Source organism: Trichomycterus rosablanca, chromosome 15 (genome assembly GCF_030014385.1).
Source record: "Trichomycterus rosablanca isolate fTriRos1 chromosome 15, fTriRos1.hap1, whole genome shotgun sequence".
NCBI lineage: Eukaryota > Metazoa > Chordata > Actinopteri > Siluriformes > Trichomycteridae > Trichomycterus > Trichomycterus rosablanca.
Genome location: NC_086002.1, coordinates 18,754,035 through 18,766,894, shown reverse-complemented (window position 1 = coordinate 18,766,894; position 12,860 = coordinate 18,754,035). Strand labels below are relative to the sequence as shown.

General features: G+C 43.1%; 1 protein-coding gene across 1 annotated transcript in view; it reads left to right on the top strand.

Moving 5' to 3' along the window:
- LOC134328243 (receptor-type tyrosine-protein phosphatase F-like) overlaps nt 1-4,895 on the top strand; it is a 41,206-nt gene extending 36,311 nt beyond the window's left edge. The window contains exon 7 of the transcript XR_010014718.1: nt 4,412-4,895. The gene's annotated coding sequence lies outside the window, so the exon portion shown is untranslated. The remainder of the gene's footprint in view (nt 1-4,411) is intronic.
- Nucleotides 4,896-12,860: the final 7,965 nt, after the last annotated feature.

Genomic DNA, 12,860 nt, shown 5'->3' with positions numbered 1-12,860 from the left:
CTTACTTTACAAGCCAGCTCCCTATGATGGAAGCGACCTTTTGGTTGATGGTTTTCTGCTTCAGAGCCAGCTCTACTTGCAAAACCTTCTCGACCCGCAGCCTTCTGAAACACAAAAGGTGATGTTCATGATGTCAAGGTTGAATGGTGCTGCGCGAGAGTGGGCGAGGCAGCTCTGGACTGAGAAGGGAGCTGTGCTGAACTCTGTGCAAGAGTTTGAGGGCCTCATGCGAGCTCAATTTTCTTGTCGTCACCCCAAGGGCTCAAGGGGCCTTTTTGTTTGTTCACCGGCCCCAGTGCCGTGTTCTCAAGTTCGGGTCAGTCTTAGGCCGAGTTCGTCTGTCCAAGTCTGTCCAATGTCTCCAGTGTTTTCGCAGCTGAGTCCAGATTCTCCAGGGTCCAAACAGTTGACTTCTGACGCATATCCAGGGTCCTCGCAGCTGAATGACGTTTCTCCAGTGTTCTCCCAAGTGACTTCGGAAGCCTCTCCATGGTCCTCACAGCTGAGTGACGTTTCTCTAGTGTTTTCGCAAGTGACTTCGGACACCTCTCCAGGGTCCTCGCAGCTGAGTGACGTTTCTCCAGTGTTTTCGCAAGTGACTTCGGACACCTCTCCAGGGTCCTCACCGTTGTTTCAAGGAGTTTCTCAAGGATTTTTGCAGCTGACTTCGGACGCCTTTCCAGGGTCCTCGCAGCTGAGTGACGTTTCTCCAGTGTTTTCGCAAGTGACTTCGGACACCTCTCTAGGGTCCTCACAGCTGAGTGATGTTTCTCTAGTGTTTTCACAAGTGACTTCGGACACCTCTCCAGGGTCCTCACAGCTGAGTGATGTTTCTCTAGTGTTTTCACAAGTGACTTCGGACACCTCTCCAGGGTCCTCACCGTTGTTTCAAGGAGTTTCTCAAGGATTTTCACAGCTGAGTGCTGTTTCTCCAGTGTTTTCGCAAGTGACTTCGGACACCTCTCCAGGGTCCTCACAGCTGAGTGACGTTTCTCCAGTGTTTTCGCAAGTGACTTCGGACACCTCTCCAGGGTCCTCACAGCTGAGTGATGTTTCTCTAGTGTTTTCACAAGTGACTTCGGACACCTCTCCAGGGTCCTCACAGCTGAGTGATGTTTCTCTAGTGTTTTCACAAGTGACTTCGGACACCTCTCCAGGGTCCTCACAGCTGAGTGATGTTTCTCTAGTGTTTTCACAAGTGACTTCGGACACCTCTCCAGGGTCCTCACCGTTGTTTCAAGGAGTTTCTCAAGGATTTTCACAGCTGAGTGCTGTTTCTCCAGTGTTTTCGCAAGTGACTTCGGACACCTCTCCAGGGTCCTCACAGCTGAGTGATGTTTCTCTAGTGTTTTCACAAGTGACTTCGGACACCTCTCCAGGGTCCTCACAGCTGAGTGATGTTTCTCTAGTGTTTTCACAAGTGACTTCGGACACCTCTCCAGGGTCCTCACAGCTGAGTGATGTTTCTCTAGTGTTTTCACAAGTGACTTCGGACACCTCTCCAGGGTCCTCACCGTTGTTTCAAGGAGTCTCTCAAGGATTTTCGCAGCTGACTTCGGGTGCCTCTCCAGGGTCTTCGCAGCTGAATCAAGGAGTTTCTCAAGGATTTTCGCAGCTGACTTCGGACGCCTCTCAAGGGTCCTCACAGCTGAGTGATGTTTGTCTAGTGTTTTCGCAGCTGACTCCGGACGCCTCTCCAGGGTCCTCACAGCTGAATCAAGTAGATTCTCAAGGATTTGTGCAGCTGATTAATGACGTTTCTCCAGTGTTTTTGCAGCTGACTCCGGACGCCTCTTCTCAAGGGTCCACGCAGCTGACTCCGGACGCCTCTTCTCAAGGGTCCACGCAGCTGACTCCGGACGCCTCTTCTCAAGGGTCCACGCAGCTGACTCCGGACGCCTCTTCTCAAGAGTCCTCTCAGCTGACTCCCGAAGCCTCTTCGCCAGGCTCACCGCAGCTGACTCCCGAAGCCTCTTCGCCAGGCTCACCGCAGCTGACTCCCGAAGCCTCTTCGCCAGGCTCACCGCAGCTGACTCCCGAAGCCTCTTCGCCAGGCTCACCGCAGCTGACTCCCGAAGCCTCTTCGCCAGGCTCACCGCAGCTGACTCCCGAAGCCTCTTCGCCAGGCTCACCGCAGCTGACTCCCGAAGCCTCTTCGCCAGGCTCACCGCAGCTGACTCCCGAAGCCTCTTCGCCAGGCTCACCGCAGCTGACTCCCGAAGCCTCTTCGCCAGGCTCACCGCAGCTGACTCCCGAAGCCTCTTCGCCAGGCTCACCGCAGCTGACTCCCGAAGCCTCTTCGCCAGGCTCACCGCAGCTGACTCCCGAAGCCTCTTCGCCAGGCTCACCGCAGCTGACTCCCGAAGCCTCTTCGCCAGGCTCACCGCAGCTGACTCCCGAAGCCTCTTCGCCAGGCTCACCGCAGCTGACTCCCGAAGCCTCTTCGCCAGGCTCACCGCAGTTGATTTTTGTTCTTGAGTTGGTGTCCTCCGACGGCACTTCTGTTCCTGAGTTGGTGTCCTCCGACGGCACTTCTGTTCCTGAGTTGGTGTCCTCCGACGGCACTTCTGTTCCTGAGTTGGTGTCCTCCGACGGCACTTCTGTTCCTGAGTTGGTGTCCTCCGACGGCACTTCTGTTCCTGAGTTGGTGTCCTCCGACGGCACTTCTGTTCCTGAGTTGGGGTCCTCCGACGGCACTCCTGTTTTTGAGATGGTGCGCCCCGATGGCGCTCCTGTCCCTGAGTTGGTGCATCCCGATGGTGCTTCTGTTTCTGAGTTGGCGCTTCCTGACGGCGCTCTTGTTTTCGTGTTGGCACCCCTAGATAGTGCTTCTGTCTCCCTGTCGGCGCCCCCTGATGGTGCTTATGAACTCTCGTTGGCACCCCTAGGTGCTTCTGGCTCCTCGACAGTGTTCCCCGACTGCGCCTCTGGATTTCTGTCGGCAGCCTGTGTCCCACCATTTTTATCACGACTGCCTGAGGACATATTTAATGACTTCAAATTTACCCCGCAGGGACCGGGACCTCCTTGTTTTTGTTGTTTAAGGCACTCCAGGTGTAGTGCCTTTGGGAGGGGCATCTGTCACACTGCTAGCCTTTGTGTGCTCATATGTGCCACGCCCCTCTTCTCCGTGAGCACACTCACTCCTGCCATGCCTCACTCCTGATTGGTCCCCCTGAGCAATCAGCCCCAGCTGATCCTAATCAGGGAGCATTTAAAAGGAGAGCTGAGGAACAGGCTGGCAGGGGTTATTTTGGTAATTTTGGTTTGGATGTTTGGACTCTTTTGACTGGTTAGCTTTGCTTGGTTAATTCTTGACTTTTGTCTGTCCGTGTGTATTTACCTAGTTTGTTCTGGTTTCATGTTCTCCTTCTTTGTTCTTGTTAGCCCTGTTTAGTTTCTTAGCTTTGTTAGCCCTGTTTAGTTTGTTAGCTTTGTTAGCCCTGTTTAGTTTGTTAGCTTTGTTAGCCCTGTTTAGTTTGTTAGCTTTGTTAGCCCTGTTTAGTTTGTTAGCTTTGTTAGCCCTGTTTAGTTTGTTAGCTTTGTTAGCCCTGTTTAGTTTCTTAGCTTTGTTAGCCCTGTTTAGTTTGTTAGCTTTGTTAGCCCTGTTTAGTTTGTTAGCTTTGTTAGCCCTGTTTAGTTTGTTAGCCTTGTTAGCCCTGTTTAGTTTGTTAGCCTTGTTAGCCCATTTAGTGTGTTATACCTTATTTAGCTGTGTGTAGTCCATGTTTAGCCTAGTTTAGTTTGTCTAGTCCTGTTTAGTTTAGTCTGTCTTGTGTGCTTTGCCTGTGTTACTAGCGATGTTCTTAGGTTGTGTTACTAGCCATGTGCTTAGCGTATGTTCCTAGCCCGTGTCTTGATTAATAAATATATTTAGTGTACATCTCTGCGTGTGTGTCCGCCCCTTTCGTCTCGTCCTCACCCCCGCGTGACACATACACATGCATATGTATGCTAATGTACATATAGTTATGGCTATATTGGCCCAATCCAATTTGCAATACTTGTCACTTATCACCTTATATTTATGATTTAATCTGTACCATATAGTGTAAACTTGGAACTGCACCTACCTGCACTTTCTAATTTCATTCCATTAGTTATTTTGTTTATTTACACTCTATCCATCCATCCATCTGTCTGTCATCTAAACCACAGCTTTTCCCTTCACTATTCATTTTGTAATTTTCCATATAATCATTCTCACTTATTTTACAACCGTTTCATTTATATATTCATTCATTCATCCATTAAATCATTCATCCACTAACTATTTATTTCATTCTTTCACTCATTCCTTTGTGAATACAAAATATATATAATTATTCAACAACTGCAACTATATTTACATAAATACATTATGAAGTCTATTAAGAACTACATTAATAAAGATTTTACATTTTACACCAAGGTTCGTACACCAAGATTACCGTCCAAAACTACCATCCTTAAACGGCGTCCAACGTCAGCGATGACGTAGCCACCAGGAGCTACGCTTCTAACTACACATCTACAGGTGTAGTTGGAACTACAGAACTTTACCACAGTAGTTACGAACGTTCGTTGGAACTATGCTTTTGAGAAACACCTGTGTCGTCTTACGATGTTTTGAACTATACAACTTACCAACGTAGTTACCACAGTAGTTCGAACTATGGTTTCGGGAAACACTTGCATCACAACTGCATCGTTCCAACTATGTAAGTTGCTACCGTAGTTATCAACTACGCTTTTGGGAAACGCACCCCTGATTTCTATACAAACACAACAATGTTCTTCACCTCCTACAAACATTGTTTCTTTAAAAACTTTTTTAATATTTATTTTATTTTACTTCATAAACAATAAATACATCTGTAATAATTTGAGATTAATGAACTACTAAAGTCTTGTATGCTTAGTGTATATTTTATACATACTCAAATAAGAGCCCCTTATGTATTACATTCCTTGTTTAATGAAAAAGGTAATTTTTATTGTATAAATAAATAAATCGAATAAACTGTTTTATAATTTATAATGTAAAACTGTTTTTCCATACAGACATCATTTACATACAAACATTGTTTGAGGAAAAATGAACACATCAATGTCTCTTACCTACTATAAACCTCACTTTGTAAAATAACTATTGTATCAATAGTGTTGATCTATACATTATAAATTGAATATGAATAAATACATTAAAGTCTCAAATGATGTACTGATGCCAAACCATTTGTATATACACATACTACTGACATTGTTTTTTTTTTTAATAAAAATGTTAAATTTATTTTGTAATCATTTCTAGTCAAGATCACTAAATGTAAACACGAGTAACCAGTCTAAATGTATTTAAATATTACAACTACAACCACGTGAAGTTTTATTAAAGAGTTCATGTAACAATATAACATGATATATTTTGATTAAAACATTAAATCTTACTGTCTGCAGCGGAGACGCAAAACGCGTGTGCTCAGCAGCGAGATGAGGTAGTTGTGTTTCAAACCGCTCTCCACTCACTATACAGTGTGTTTACAACAGCACCCACACAGAAGCTAGGGAACTAATAAGTGCACACTATATAGAACAGAGGAGCGCTGTTTAGGACACAACACATAAGTTATATAACTCATTTTTAACGCAGAAAAAATGTTTAATAAATATTTAATAATCAACGAACGTGTTTAATTAAATGATTCCAAATGAATCTATTATTGGTTTATTTCTAATGATTATAAATACATATATAACACAAAGAGAAAGCTTTACATCAATTTTATACAGAAAGGCCTCAGAGTTCTCTGGGATTAGAACACACAAACGTACAACAACAAATTATTTCTACTTTATAAACTACTTCTAAATATTTTCATTATTATTTAGTGCACTAAAAAGTTATTTAGTGTTAAATATGAATGTGCACATTTTTACCATGCTGTAAAATTAACTGAAATTCTGCACCAAATGTTATAATTACATTATAGTACAACCCCAAATCAGAAAAAGTTGGGACAGTATGGAAAATGCAATATAAACACAGAGTTTCTTACATTGACGTTTATTAGATGTCAGACAGGATGAAGCTGAGATATTTTATCTTTTATCTGCTCAACTTCATTTCATTTATTATTAAACATACATTCCCAAGCCCGGAGTGGCTAATCGGGAGATTCGGGAGGATTCCCGATGGGCCGGCTCATGTCAATCTCAAGTTTGGGCCGGTTGGGAAAAATAATTTTGACACTTATCTGTCACTAACAAGGACGGATTAAGGATAGTCTGGGCCCCTGGGCAAAGAGTTGCTCATGGCTCATGTTCAGATCTGAAGGATATGCTGCAGCGAGTGAGTTAGCCTTTAAAGTGAGCTCACTGTTGGACATATTGTCAGGCATGAAAAGAACATCAAATAGCTCAGTTAAGTGTGTGTATGCATTCAAACGGTGGTTGAGACAGGACACAAGTTTGTCAATGACAACATTGAAAGTTTCGATCCGAAACTTGTCCTTTCCGTTAAATGCTACACCTGGCTCTGCACCAGCCCCGGTTCTGGACTGCTTTGCTTGGGGGGCAGTAAAACCTAATGAGGGGGCATGTTGATAGTCATGTTTTTAAAAATAGCCGTTGCTTGCATTGTGCTTGGGGGGGCAAAGACACAATTTGGGGGGGCAATGCCCCCCTCAGCCCCCCCCCCCTAGCGCCGGCCCTGCTCTGCACTATCATCAGACATAATTTTGCGCTTCTTTGTACGCTGGAGGTCATGCCTGTACTCTTGGGAGACAGCAGTGGTGACATTTAAAGCTGCCCCTTCAAACACCTCAAAGTTATCTCTCTGTGCTGCCACAAAGTCTCGTAAAGACAAGAGAAGTTGTGTAGCTGTACATATGTCAATATCATGCTTCTGCAGCTGCAGGCTTGTGGCTTGGAAACTCTGTAGTATTGTGTCCCAGAAGTATGCCATGAAGGCCATCTCCAACGTGTCCAATTTGTCACAGAGTGCAGAGACTTCACTTCGAGTTACACATTTCTCCTCCATATCTTTAGACATATCATTCAATGCCTCTCTCAGTTGTGCATAATATTTCCAAAGAGCCTTAGTTGACTCAGCTCGTGCGCTCCATCGAGTACCTGACTGATTTCAGTGTGAGTTTGATATCAGTATCACGGAAAACCTTTCCCCACCTGTGTGTAGATGATGCACAAAATGTGTACATTGCCTGTACAAAGTCAAAAAAACGTCCAGCTTCTGGGCTACTGTCAACAGCATTGACACCAACTAAATTCAGTGAATGTGCTGCACAGGGGACATAACAAATCAAAGGGTTTCTTTGTTTAAGATGAGCTTGGACTCCATTGTACTTTCCCGACATGTTACTTGCATTATCATATGACTGGCCCTTACAGTTGGATAAGTCTAGGCCCAGATTCTCCACCATAGCAACGACACACTCTGCCAAACTGTCCCCACTATGGTTTTCAATAGGCTCAAAAGCTAGAAAACGCTCAACTACATGTCCGTCATTATTAACAAACCTGACAATAAAAGCAAGTTGGTCCACATGAGCAAGGTCTGGAGTGGAGTCAACTATAACAGAGAAGTAACTTGATTCTTTGATCTCATTAACAATTGCCTGCTTTGTTCTCTGTCCCATCAAATGGATAAATTCTTCACACACTGTCGATGATAAGTAGGACACAGAACGTTTTCCCTTACCTCCAAACCTTTGGAGGTGCTCAGCTAGGAATGGGTCAAATTTGGCTAAGAGTTCTATGATGCCCAAAAAATTACCATTGTGGGCTGATCCTAATAGCTCATCATCTCCCCTGAAAGCAAGTCCCCTCTCCCCCAAAAACTGGATGACTGCAACAACTCTTTTCAAAACTTCCCTCCAGTATTGTCTTTCTGCATCAATTTGTTTGACAATATCAGAATCAATTGTTGCTGTGCCTCTGGAGCGATTATATAATGCTAGCATGCAAGCCCTATGCTCCACACTCCCCTCATGCTCACCAATCCGCTCTGAATGTTTCCAGTCAGAAAATCCATGAACAAAAGTATTGTGCTTACTGGAAAACAGTTTGCAAGCAAAACAATACACACAGCCAGTTGAAGGAGAGTAAAGTAGCCACTGCCTAGTCACAGTTTGCCCGTTGGGTAGAGAGCAACTGAGTAGAGCATTTGTAAAGCTCCTACTGGTACCCCCAATGCCTCTATCCCTGACTGAGGCTGGGTACTTAGCACTTCTGTTTTGAAATGCAGCTTCTCCTCTACTAACAAGAATCGACTTGGCTTGGTCGGTAATGGTACTGGGCCATAAAGCAGGGTCGTTGACCGTTTCACACCAGGAGTTGGGGTCCTTTCCCTCCTCGTTTGAAAAACGACACTCACACGATGCAGCTGGCTGGTCTGATTGTGGGTCTGACACACCTGCAACTTTCCTTTCATGGTCTTTCTGCTGCTGGTCTGTGGTAGCCTGGCAGGGCTGGCATTCCTGCTCTGCACCTGACTGGGTCTGCAAAGGTACATAGTCACTGACAGGTGACACTAAGCCAGTGGTGATCACATCTTCATTGCTAGAACTCTGATCACTGCTAACATTAGCAATACTTGTCTCACTCATATCCAGCGGTTTCTCAAAGAAGTTTGAGATCAAAGGAACGCTTTTCAGGAAATCTGCCTGATTTGCTTCCTTAATCTTTTTTGCTTTTCTTTTTGAGGCACCACTTTTTGGGATCCATGTTATTAATGGCAAGTGTTTCTTAAGATGCAAATATAGAAGCTTGTCTTGCAAATTCCTATTCCTATCCAATACTTACTATGTTGTTTCTATGTTGTATGTTCAGGAAAAAAATACAATCACAAAATTGTAGAACCAGATACAATATGTACTACTATTATCAATAATGTAATATGCAAATAACAATAAGCTTTTAAAAAAGCTGTGAGTTGCTAGTTAGCAACGTTACACTAGCCTTGAAAAAGGCTGTGAACCTTTCAAAGTTTAATATATTATATATAGTAATATAATATTATATCATGTAATATAATATAATATAATATATAAGCCTTTGAAAAGACTATGAAAAGAATGTAACAGAATATATGCAATATAGTATAGTATAATATAATATAAAAATATTTATATATATTATAAAATAATATAATGCAGTATAAAGGGCAATGAGCCTTTAAAAAGGCTGTTGGTCGCTGATCTGGTAATAGCAAGGTAAAAGTTGTAGTAAAAGCACAGAGCAAGTTCGCAAGCTGAACTGTCTGAATGTGAGGAGTTTTGATACTGGCAGGGGGTTTTATATAGATCTTGCATATTCACTTGGAAGTTCTCGCAACACCTGATTGGCTCAGCCCCCGTGGGAATTTAGGGCAATGTAACAATTTTTCACCACTGAGTGAGAGAGTGGGGGAGGGGCAGCCACTATCTACTACAAAAAAATGCTGTTTTGTGTGTGTGTGTGTGTGTGTGTGTGTGTGTGTGTGTGTGTGTGTGTGTGTGTGTGTGTGTGTGTGTGAGTGTGTGTGTGTGAGAGAGAGAGAGAGAGAGAGAGAGAGAGAGAGAGAGAGGCATGGAGAGGGAGACAGGGGGAAGGTTTTGAGTATATTAAAAATGCTGTGTTAATGATATTAAATCAAGTTTAATTATTGTCGAGACCCCTTCACACTGCCTTGAAACATGTCAAGTCATGTCAAACTGTCATTGAATAGTCATTGAATAACAAGCTGAATAAAATATGTTTTCCAATAAATAATCCTCAAACTAAATATCAGGGTTACACGCATACGCAGCCACAGCTACTACAACAAAACCACTTGCTGTTTCATCATCTGTCACCAAACCAAAATTGTGCTACTCAGTAAAATTAGCTTGCAGTTCTGTTGTATGAAAAGGCACTTTTCCTTTCATGCATTCCTTTAGAGCTAGAGTGACCACTGGTCTCTTTACTGTTGTTTATTAAAGGGGAAACATGAAACTAGTCAAATGGCTTGTTGATTTCACAAGTGAAATCACACCCTTGGCCAAATTCACTCAATTTAATCGGTGTCAAAGATAGCATTCATCAGACAAATTGCTTGTCTTCAATTTAAATAACTGCAAAATTGCTAAATTAATTTGTGTCTCTGCGCTTAAGAGAAATTGAACATAATAATTTTGGAAATACAAATACAAATTCAGAAACATTAAGTAAGGGCCTGAATCGCATATTTGCAACAAAACGTCTGTTATGAAATATGGTAGCTTGCCTGGCAATTTGAAGGTCCCTAGAAAGTCAAGGAGCCATGGTAAACGACTTCTATGGAAGTCAAGGGCCCCATAGCAGGGGCCCTCGTGATCAAGGGCCCTCTAATGGTATGCCCTGCTCTTCTCTAGGGCCCCCTGGTAGGGGCTCTCATAACCAGGGCCCTCTAAAAATATGCCCCCCTCTCTCCTAGGACGCCTAATAGCCAGTCAGAGCAGTGCCACAACGCCTCATCCATTTTCATAAGGGGCCCAAAAGCATGGCTAGGGCCCAAAAGCATGGCTAGGGCCCCCAAAAGCATGGCTAGGGCCCAAAAGCATGGCTAGGGGCTCCCAAAAGCATGGTTAGGGGCCCCAAAAGCATGGCTAGGGCCCCCAAGAGGCCCTGGGGTCAAAGTCCCTAATAGTCAGAGGATCCTTAAAATGGAGGGCCCTCGGAAATAAAAATATATTGTATCATAAATGTTGATAGGCATCGCAAAATGTTTTGGGCCAGGGCCCCTGGGCGCTGGCCCCACTGGCCCGGTCAGTAATCCAGCCATGCTTGTAAGTAAAGGTTGATCTACATGGACCGTCTCAAGCAAAAGGCTGCTTTTTTGGTAAGTTCCTACTAAAAAACTTTAAAGATCATAAGAAAACCTTCCGGGAACGTTACTGGAATGTTACTTTAAACTAGGGCTGTCAAACGATTAAAAATTTTAATCGCGATTAATCTCAGAATTTCATATAGTTAATCGCGATTAATCGCATTAAAAAAAAATCTGTGTAAATGTTATAGAAAACAAGGATTTTTAAGTGAAATGTTACCATTAAAATGGTGAACACATTTTATGCTAAATGTACTGATGTTAAAAACTGCTGGGACAAGAGAAAACTGTTTTATTCACTCACATACTAGGCAGTAATACTATCCAGTGGTTTAATGGACGTTTCTACACGAACTGAGTGTGTTTAGACTAGGGTGGCCAGATTCATAGTAACAAAAAGGAGGACATTACACCCCAAAAAGCCGGACATCATATTAGGAACAGGGGGACATGCTACTGCAACACACAGAATGAATCCAGAACCCATATAACAGAGTTTTTGACCAATTTAAGCAAGAATTATATAACAAATGACTGTTTTACTCACTAAATGTTGTGTCTTTTCATATTTAGGTCCGTTCATCGCTGCCTCAAAAGTTTACTTTTTGGCATTTTCACCGCGTTCCTGATCATGAGAGCTGAGTGATTGACTCAAGTAGCGGTGTTTACAAAACAGAGAGGGCGGGCGAAATTCAACCACCCAATCACAGACTAGCATTTAGAGGGCGGACCTTCTCCGATTGGCCAGTGGTAGCTCTATAAGGAGTCAAATGAGGCTGTTAAACCAATGATATACAAAGCATTTGTTTCGACATGTACCTGAGCCAATGGTAAATAATATTGATCAAAAATGAAACCAGTTCACTCCAAAAGGAGGATTTTGAAGTGTCCGTCCTAGCGTTACGTGAATGGAGGACTGGCAGCTTCTTCATTATGCAAGTGCATTACTACGACACTACGACGCTCGGTAACATTATGTTAACAAACCGCAAATGAAAAACGGTGGCAAGTCCGACATTCAAATGTTTGTTCTACCAGTCAAGTCTCAACATGAACTAGAATTTGCGTTAACGGCACTAATTTTTATAATCGCGTTAAATTGAGATTGCGTTAATGCGTTATTATCGCGTTAACTTCGACAGCCCTACTTTAAACACATAAGAAAGAAAACCTTAAGGCAACTTTTAGATAAAGTTCTCTGTTAGTTTTCATAAAACCATGAGAGAACGTTAGGTTTCATAGTTCCCGGAACATTCTGGGAACAGCGCTGATTTTTTTAAACGAAAATAGAACGTTACCATAACGTTATGGGATGGTTCCCTAAAAATAACCATAGGGAAACCAAAATCTAACGTTACGGGAACGTTCTGTGTTAGCTGGGAAGACAACAGAGTTCAGTGGCGTAACTAGGAGCTCATGGGCCCCAGTGCATATATATATATATATATATAGGTCTAGTAACGTTAAGCAAGTTGCAAACGATTCCCAAAATCCCTTGCTGTGCACTCACTGTGTATTGTGATTACATGTATTCTGATATTTCATTGTCTTTTAGTTATTTTTATATTTTACTACAAAAATATTGTCGTGTTTTTACCTTCACTATCGCTGCACTTTACCGCTAGCATTAGCCACATGCTACTGTAGAGGGTCGGCTCACCTAGCCGCTATCCGGTGGGGATGTTACGGGTCTTTTGCTGTGCGGTGGTGGAGGTGTGGGAATAAAGGCACACGACAGGGTAGAGTCACTTTAACTGTTTATTCAGGACTTCACTGAGCGTTACAACACTTTATACCGCCTAGTTCCAGAACCCGAACTTCATGCCGGGACCAAGGCGAGTCTAACTAAACTAACTGCAGAACGTCCGAACGCACATATATAAACCTGGTGCTGCATTCTGATTGGCTGAGCTGAATGTCACTCACATACTAGCTCTAACGTTCACGTTGCTTAACTGAAACCACCAATCAAGCTTCCCCATTCTTATTAACCAAAATAACAAAATAAATAAAAAATATAACAGCCAATCGGGGC